Here is a 10,382-nt window from a genome sequence, read left to right on the forward strand (position 1 = left end):
GGTAATCCAATAAGAGTTTTTGTTCTAAACTACATTACCATTACATTAGCATATTAAAAAACTAAATAGACTAATATAAAGGCTGGATGAAATAGTTAGTGTCACTATAACTATTTTGAATTGGTAAAATACTTGTATTGCGATCGTTCGTTGTTCATCGTTTGTGGATCTGCCAGGATGGATCCATGAACAATATTGGACGAGCACTGTACACACGCCAGATTCTCATCTGATACCAGCTCTGAGGCAATAATCAGGCGAAATTCATCTGGTGTGTGCCAAAGTACGCCTAAAAACTGATGGGGGTTTAAGCTTTCAAAGTTTTAGCTTTAGCTAAGCTTTATTTTTATTAAGACCCTGATGCTACTCAGAGGTGAGATAAAGATAAAAAGAAAAATGTCGGCTGGATGCCTTCATGGTCAAGGAAGACCTAACTATCATCTTGACAGATACGCATGACAAATTCCTGGCAGTGTGGGACCCCTGGATTACCCTGAGTCATCCAGACCTTTGTAGGTTCACAGCTCCTTGAGCACATTGTGGGACCCTTGGCTGCTTTTGTACTACAGGCGTTAAGCATGCTTTAGGCACAGATTCCTCTCCATTCTCTCATCCTCCTATTCCTTATTTGCTACTTACCTCTCTACCTCCTCCAGCTATTATGACCCTCCTGCTCACCCATGGACTTTCAGTTCCCAACCCCCCTCCCCCCCAACTGAGTATGTCTGGATGCTAGGAACACCCAATGTGCACCCACATTGGTAAAGGGTTATTGTTCAAAATATTGCTAAAAGTAGGGATGTCCCTAGCATTGTGTATTACTACTATTGTAAAATGTCTCTGCCATTCCCACTCTTTGGCTGAATATCCTGTGGATGTTTATTCTCTGTTATTTGCATTTTCTATTATACCCCTTTTTTATTTTCTGTACTTTATATCCCTGATATGCTTTCACTAAAGAATATTGGTAACGAACAATGGGGGACCCTAAAATGACTATCATTTCCGGGAATTCCTAGATTTGGGGGTGAAAATCCATTTCAGCGCACAGTGCCACCCTATAGATAATGTACATTGTGAAGTGAGATATTAGCTGCAAATATTCAGACATGTCACTGCAGGCTACAATACCCAATTATGTTTACATAAAAAAAATGTAACAAACGCTCTACAACAGCGGACAACAAGCAGTCTAAATATTCTATTGTGTTATATCGGGAGAAATGGTATAAACTTTTCTTAGCCAGGAGAGTTAAGAACAATTTCTGCAGTCAGCCTCTCCCTAACCTAAGAAGATGATAAAATAAAACAAAATGATGAATCAGGATTTATTACAAATTATTCATCTTCTGAATGCACTGTCTCATTGTGTGTGTGATATATCAGGGGCATACACATAGAGGTGGCCATGCTCAGGTCTCCAGGAAGACCCTGCAAGGCAACATAACCATCCACGGGAAGAAAGTATTATATACTATATATTAAATTTAATCATGTGGACAATACATGGCCTTAAAATGAAAGACAATCAGAATGTCTGACACCATGTAAGTGTTATTAACACTTTAAATATACATTTATAACCCTGTCAAGCTATAATTTGCCATCTGTGTCTGGTTAGGAGAGATACAGTATCACTTCCTGTCCTGGAAATGCAACATACAAAATAGGAGAAAATCTCAGCAAAACAAAGGGAAATGCTTTAATATACCTCCTTATCCACATAGGAAGACTCGTTATCAGCTCTTGTCCTGGCAAGTCTAAAACTTTGGATTTTCCCAATGGTCACCAGGACAGGTAAAGTGTTGAATCCCCAAGTGAGTACAGCAATTATAACACCAACAAATATTCCATCCTAAATAAGATCCATTCCCAGGTTTACTGGATCACCCAGGGTTTCACATAATAGTCTGTCTGCTTCGGTCTTGTAGAGCGTTAATAAACCAAGCCCACTGTGATCAAAACTAGAGTTATTTAAAAAGCTTTTTCCTTCACCTACTACTAAAAGAGATTTAAAAGTTGCTCACCTAAAGGATTAACAAAAGAATGACATGGGAGAGTTGAATGAAGGACTGGAGAGCTCGAACAATTGCCTGCAAGGCAATTAAACTTCCTCCTCCTCCCTGAATGCTATTCTTCTCAACTCCAGGATATCACGAGTACTTAACATACTTATGTCCTAGCTCTCTGATTGCAACTAGATAACACAGAAGATCCTCATAGCCAAAACAATATGCGCCTGGGGTGAATACCAGAGGCTATCAATCTATGACTCGGCTGGCAAGGCTACGTACACACGTGCAATGGCTTGCGTCCGATAATCAGCTCAGGGCCGATATCGGACGAGAATCTTGCATGTGTACAGCGCTCGTTGTCCATCGTCCAAACGACCTTCCTGGTGGATCCACGGACGAACGACCTTCCTGGTGGATCCATGGACGATGGACAATGAACGATTGTAATGAAAGTGAAAGGGGGGAGAGTGCAGCGGGGTGCCGCTCCGTTGTTCTCCCCCTCCCCTCTCCATACAACAGAACGGTGCTGTATGTACAGCACTCGTTCATGCATTGTGCAGTCGTTAGTCGTTGGAAAGGATCATGAAAGATCCTTTCCAACGACAATTATTGCATATGTGTACATTTTAAGCATTTAAGCAGTTTAAGCATATCATGGTGAATATATTCAAGAGCCTTTTAAAGAGGCTTGGTACAAAGATCCTTGAAATTGACTGTGAACAGTCCCCCAGCAACTGAAAACCCAAACCTCACACTACCACTTGATGTCCTCTGTAGATTTAATTTCTACAAACAAGTCTGTCTAACTTTATGGCAAAAGGATCACTTTACTTTGAGGTTCATAGATCTCTGTTGTGGATACTCCTTTCATCTATTAATTTAGAAAAATAGAAGAGAGCATATTCTTCTTTCCCTGTATAAATAAGCTGTATTTATAAAAACTCTTGGATCCACTTGGATCCCACTGACTCTTCCAATTTATTGGTAGAGAATAATGCACCTGGATGAGGTACCAGAGAGATTGGATCTTGGCTGGAGGATGAACCTTGAAAACTGAAATTCAGTATGAACATACCCAGATGTTTTTCTATTAAACAATATTCTAGCTAGTGTAATATCAACACTGCTAAACCTACAAATCGATAATTCTATAATCCAGGATTATTGGTTTATTGGTTAATGCTGATAGCATTCCATGCCATGGGCTTCATACTCATTACCATAGACATGCTCACCTATATGACCTATCAGTGATCGCTGTCATCTCTCACATTCACTCCTTCCTTATTCTTACAATAATAATTTCTTATTCATGCTCCCGTTAGATCCTGACTTGATTATTTCAATACCTTTTCTGTGGTCTAGCTGTGAAATGCCTGGTTCCATTCCAGTGCACCCTCAGCTTAGTTGCTCAACTCATCCAGGATTTTTTTAATGCTGCCCCTCCCAGTTGATTCCTCTATTGGATACCAAGGATACACTTTATGATCTCTTTGGGCTCTGTGTGGAATGGGCAGCTCCTGGGCATAAAGCAGCAGAGTGGCAAAACGCACTGCAGGTAACCATTTCTGCAAACAGCTGTAGTGCAAATTTTCTAAGAACAACTGTGTGTCCAAAAGTGACATGATGCTTTTTTGAACTGCGCCATAATCTGCAGCCACATGCAAAAAAATGGTTCCCAACTTCTCCCATTCACTTTAATGTGAGAGGTTTAAACCAAAACAGAATATTGCAGCTCACTGCAGGTCTGAAATTGCCCTTACTTGTAAAGCTTTACAGTCTAGCTTCCCCCTATTTAGTTGCACTCATCTCCAAATACCATCTCCAATGCAACCTTTGCTCTACTAACAACATACTCCTGTCATCTTCCCTAGTCACCCCTTCTCATTTTTGCATTCGGGACTTTTCACGTGTTTCTCTTCTCTGTAATTACCTCCTACAATCTGTTTAGTACTACCCAACCTTATTATCCTAAAACACAACCTAAAAACTTACCTCTTTAAACTGGGTTGCTCTAACCCAGTGTTTTTAAACCCGGGTTTCTCCAGAGGTACCTAGGGGCAATTTGTGCATCTCAGGTCAGTTTAGGTGACACCAATGATCATTTTGGCTAAGGGTGATATTCTTCCTATTGGCCAGCAATGTGGGAAGCATTCTTTCCACTGACCACCACATTAATATACTGTAACCTGTGGATATCGTACCTGTAGCAGGGGGTTCCCTGAAGACCCGAAAGTTACTTCAAGAGTACCTCCTTATTAATAAGAGCGGGACAGACTGCTATAACCATTTACTATGATGCCACCATATCTTCCTTAAGTACAATTATAGATGTTTCCACCTTTAGTACAGATTACCCACATCCTTTACCTCTTGTTCTCTACCTCCTATACCCTTATATTATAAAATGGAAAGCATAGGACTCGCTCTTCTAGTATTTCTACTCCTGCTATATATGAATATCTCTGTCTATGAATTATATACTAGGTGATCAGTTCCCCTATGTTTGCACAAATGTTGTCCATATACAATTTATTCCACCTCCATGTACACTTTACAATCTTAGCTGTTCTGTTATCTGTATTCCCCTTGTTCTATGTGAAACTGGTTGTAATATGTACTGTTGTACTGTGCCAGGCAAGATGATGGCTATTCACAGAATTCTCAGCAATAATAATAAAACTATGGTCTGTTGAAAGGTTCTTCTTGCCTGATTTTCTTTACAAATTATTCTCCGTATCCTCCAGCACGTCCTACTCTCCCAAAGGCTTTGACAACTTTCGCCAACAGATCCAAAACAGATGTCTGGATATTGATTTACTGTACTCTGTATGAGATCCTTCCAGTCGCATTTCCAACATTTTCTTCCAGACTAACGGTGTACTGACTTCGATGGAGGAATGTAGACTTCATTGTCTTCACCTCCTGCACATCGCCCAACCTGACATGAGCCCTTAAGACAGGGGGACTCCAGAAGACTTCCCTTGCTATTATCATTACATGAATAAAGGTAACTATGTGGACTCATATTCTGATCTCAGGGGCTTTGAATAATGGATCTGACAGTGCACTGTACTTACCCTTGAAGTCATATGCCCCATTGTTTTGTTCATTGACCTATGATCCTTGTCCTAAGACTTATACCTTGTCATCCTGTTACATTACCAATTTTTCTTAGCCGATTGCAAAGATGTCCTCTTGTTAACCAGGAATACCATTGTCCTTTTAGAAATATAAACAATAAAACAATTGTCGGTGCTTGTATATAATTGCATAGTCTGTATGTGGTTTTATGTTGTTTATTATACACTTCTTGCTGCTCTCACATTGAGGAATCATGTTGTGTTGTATGTTTACTGGGCTTACTGAGGATGTGGTCAGAGCATCTCCAAAACAGTCAGCCTTGTGTGGTGTGTCCTGGTATGCAGTTTTGTTTTCCACAGGAAAGCATGTTATAAACCCGAAAGATGAATGAACAAGAACTGTACATACAGCAACGTTCTGTTCTTTGGGGAGGGGAGCCGGGAGAACGAGCGAGTAGCACTCCCTGGGCACTCCCCTTTACTTCCATTGCGATCGCTCGTCTTTCGTTGGTTGTGGACCCGCCAGGACGGATCCATGAACAAAGTTGGATGGCCACTGTACACATGTCTGATTCTCGTCCGAGACGAGACTTAGAATTAGCCAAAGAATCATCTGATGTGTGTATGTAGCCTTAGCCATTACCCTGAGAGATTATGCCAACAAATGTAAATATTCTCTTTGTCTACTATCCATTGACACTGATAAGGTGTTTGATTGTAAGAAATCAAAATTTACTGTATACATCCCATATTGCAACAGATTTGCATTCCAGATGCTCTAAAAAAATTATGACCTTGTAATATCAACCAATAAGTAAGTGATTAGGAAACCGTCCAATCTAAATTCAACTAACAAGGGGACTCCACATGGTTGTCTTTTGATCCCACATCTTTTAATTCAAGCAATAGGACAACTAGCATGAGCTCTTCAGGCAGAGATGGGTGTAGAGTTTGGCAAAGGGGACAATTGTCCAGGTCCTCACCTTCTCAGGGGCCAAACTGACAAAATAGCAGCAATAGACAGCTGAAATGCTCAGGGCCCTATTTTGTCTAAAATCCCTGACTTTGGGACAATCCAAATACTTAGGGCATACCTACTGAAGATCAGCATCATAAGATGTTTAACACATCATGGTATAATTTAACGCTCCTTCCTTTCTTTACTGTATTCCCCATCTCCTTGAGTGTCCATACTTAAATTCTTTTTAACTACTTACCTTATGTAGCGTACACATATTAAATTATTCATGCTAGAAACAATCTTTTGATCGTTTCCACTGACACATGAACAAACGAGCACTGTATACACAACACCATTCTATTCTATGGAGATTCATGGATCTGTCAAGACGAATTCATGAACAATGTCTTGCAACCTTTGTACACATGTCTGATTCTCACCCAAGATTAGTCCAATCCTTTGTATCGGGCGAGAATCATCTGACATCTACAGGTAATATCCATTAAACCAATTTACACAATCCAATGCAATTTTTTATTGTGAACTCATTCATCATGATCAGTAATAAATATTGTTATTGTGTTTTCCAAATATATGAATAATGTTCCACATTTGCAGTAAATATTTTCTTACTTTTCTCTGCTTGTTATAAAACTTTTATAAAACAACAGATAAAAAAAATGAAATGGTAAGTATACATTGTAACATACATTATGTATGACTTACAAGAGATTGTGAATGGACAATCTGAGCAGATTTAGCAGCGCTGTACCCTGTGTAATATGAAGGATCATTATTCAGTGTGCATTAGAGCAGCCTTTCTCAACGTTTCTTACATAAGGAAAACCCTTTAAATAATGTTCATGTCTTGGGGAATCCCAGTTATAATTACTGTATCTACTGCTCACAGTACAATAATGTGAGGATCAGTGGGAAGATTGCCTCTTACATAGCTAGCCATTGGTGTCACTTGAACTGACCTGGGAGGCACAAGTTGCTCATTGCTTAAGGAACCCCCCCGCAACCCCTGGAGGAACCATGGCTGAGAACCACTGGATTAGAATGTGAACAGAATTGTTTTGCTTACCCTGAGGCTATGTACACACGTGCAATAATTGCCGTTAGCAAACGAACGATTGATTAACGAATATTCACGATTATTTTGAACAATCGTATTGTGCACAATTCTGTACATGCTGAAACGATACGATCGTTCAAATATAATCCACCAAAATAGTACACACACTGGATATGATCATTTGAATGATGCAGGAAGTGACATGTACACGGGAAAGTGTATCACAGAACAAACCACGATCACTGAACGACCGTACACACAATAGATAGCGGACGATCGTTGCCCAATCAGATCTGGTTGTTCGTTTCCAGCGACATTCTTTGTTAATCGGCGTCGTTGGCCAGTCATTGTGCACGTTTTTGTTAAAAATTATCAGACAATCGGTTGTTAGTCATTCGTCTCCAACAATAATTATTGCACGTGTGTACGTAGCCTAAGCAATGCAGACTTCTGGACTGTGAATCAAGATCTATACTAATGTGCAGGGAAGGGCCTTGGTTATCTGATCAGATAACAGACCATCACTTCTTTTGTTTGCTTTTTTTTGTGTTGGAACTTTTTTAATAGCTGATTGATAAAAGGGCATTAGTCTTCTTTTATGGTGAGAACAAAGCTTTGCTTGCTTACAATGATTACCTTTTATTGTCTTTTAGAAGCCTCATAGACTTGAACAGAGAAACTGATCTCCATATTCGAATGTGGCCAACCCAGCCCTTCTATTTTTAGAAGGACCCTGCGGGATCTGAGGTCTTAAAAACTGAGGATCACTTTAGCCTTCTCCACCTTCAATATGTCAACACTTTCAGTTATGATTATTATTAACTTGTATTTATATAGCGCAGACATATTACGCAGCCCTTTACAAAGTCCATAGTCATGTCACTAGCTGTCCCTCAGAGGGGCTCACAATCTAATGTCCCTACCATTGTCATATGTCATTATCAAAGTATAAAGCCGCATACACAGGTCCAATTATTGTCGTTGAAAAGGATCTTTTACGATCCCTTCCAACGGCAAAAGACTGATAAAGGCATGAGCGAGTGCTGTGCATACAGCACTGTTCTGGTCTATGGAGAGGGGAGGGAGAGAACGATGAAGCGGCACCCTGCTGCGCGCTCTCCCCCTTCTCTTTGATTGTCCGTGGGTCCGTTAGGACGGTCGTTCGGACGATGGATGATGGGCGCTGTTCACACGCCTAATTCTCGCCCGATTTTGGCTGGAGGGAAGCCAATTAATCTAACTACATGTTTTTGGAATGTGGAAGGAAACCGGAGTACCCTAACAAAATCTATGCAAACACGAGGAGAACCTGCAAACTCCATGCAGATATTGTCGTGTCGTTTCAGGTTTGTATTGAGATAAAAACCTGAAACCTAGTGCTGCAAAGGCCAGAGTGCTAACCTCTGAGCCACCGTGCTCACTTTATAAATGAGGTGGAAGTAGTGCAACCACCAGAGAATAGTAGTGATTATTATTTAATTCATCTTGACATTGGGCCTGACCTCTCCAAGACTGGAGAAGATGGACTACCAAATAAGAACCTGGGTGATCCAACAAACTTGAAACAAATTTCTAAAAGATAATTTGCTATTAGTTTACAAAGGCTTTCATTCCTGGACTAGATGTTTTCCAGGCTGGATCACCTAGGTTCCTCACTGATAGTCTCTCTTCTCCAGTCTTGGGGAGCTTTATTAAACCAGACCCATTGTGTTGGTGTGTGTGAGGTATAGGATATCAGAATTTACCTTGTGCTGAGCATTACTTGTGCTGCATAAATAACATTTCATAATTGTATAAAACAATGCTCAGCATCATCACAGTTTTAAATGAGAGATCTATCATCTCTTATATGGACTACTGTAACCTCCTTCTCTCTGGTATTCCATTAACCCGACTCTCTACAATCTATTATCATTGCTGCAGCCAGACTCATCCATCCTTCCCACCACTCCATCTGCTGAATCTCTTTGCAGTTCTCTTCATTGGCTTCCATTTCACCTTAGAATCAAATTCAAGCTCCTGTGCTTTGCCTTCAAAACCCTCCACTTACTTTTTTTGACCTGGTAAAAAAATACTCCCCCAGCTGCTCTCTTCATTCCTCCTATGACCTACTACTGACTTCCTCACTCATAACCTCATCACACGCACGGATACAAGACTTCTCTAGAGCTGCCCCAACTCTCTTGAATGGTCTTCCTCGTCCTATTCGGCTTGCTCCTACTTTCTGCTCATTTAGGAGATCACTCAAAACCCATTTTTTCAAACTCGTCTTCCTTTTTTTTAAAACCCCTTTATACTTCCCTACACTGCATATCTCCCTTTATATTGTGTGATACTTCCCTACCTACTTGATTGTAAGCTCCTGTGTCACTGTCTGTTTCTATTTATTGTACAGGTTTGCAATTCACTTTTATTTAGAAGGCAGCCACAGCCTGAGCAGAAAAGCCTTTGCCAACAGCTGAAAAACAAGAGGCCTTCAAAGTCTCAGAAAGCAGCCACAGCCTAGGTAGAAAAGCTTGGCTTAAGCCCACAAGCTGCACAAAAGGACTTTGTGTGTAGGAATTACTGAAAAAGCCCATCATGTCCCCTCCTGAGTGGGAGTCGGAGCTTTCCATTCAACAAAGTTCATGTTCTCTGCTGATTGGAGATCTAAAGCTCTGCCTCAGCAAAGGTTTTCCAGACCTCTGCGGAGAGATCACTGCTTCCACTTAGATAACAAGGGTCTAAGGGCATAAGGAGGTGCAAAGTGTGCTGCTGTTCAAAGGCCTTGGGGCCCAAGTCATTTCAGCAGGACAGCCTCAAGCCAGTTCTGCACAGGGACCCACAGGTAGGCTGCGTACACACGTTCAATAATTGTCATTCGAAAGAATCTTTCAGGATACTTTCCAACAACAAAAGACTGAATGAGTAGTGTACATACAGCGCCGTTCCGCTCTATGGAGAGGGGAGAACGATGGAGCGGCACCCCGCTGTATTCTCCCCCCCTTCACTTTCATTAGAATTGTTTCTCTATCCGCCAGGATGGATCCATGAACGTTGGGCACTGTACACACGCCGGATTCCTGTCAGATATCAGCCCTGAGGCAATCATCAGATGAGAATAATCTGACGTGTGTACGGAGCCTTAGCTCAGTCTGCCACTCTCTCTAATGATTGCCAATTTGCAATCAGTTTTTACGCGGTGTTTGGTTCCGATGTCGGTCTGATTGTTCCATCTACGGGGTCACTTTTAGAAGTCTCGTTAT

This window comes from Pyxicephalus adspersus, chromosome 7 (genome assembly GCF_032062135.1).
Source record: "Pyxicephalus adspersus chromosome 7, UCB_Pads_2.0, whole genome shotgun sequence".
Classification (NCBI taxonomy): domain Eukaryota; kingdom Metazoa; phylum Chordata; class Amphibia; order Anura; family Pyxicephalidae; genus Pyxicephalus; species Pyxicephalus adspersus.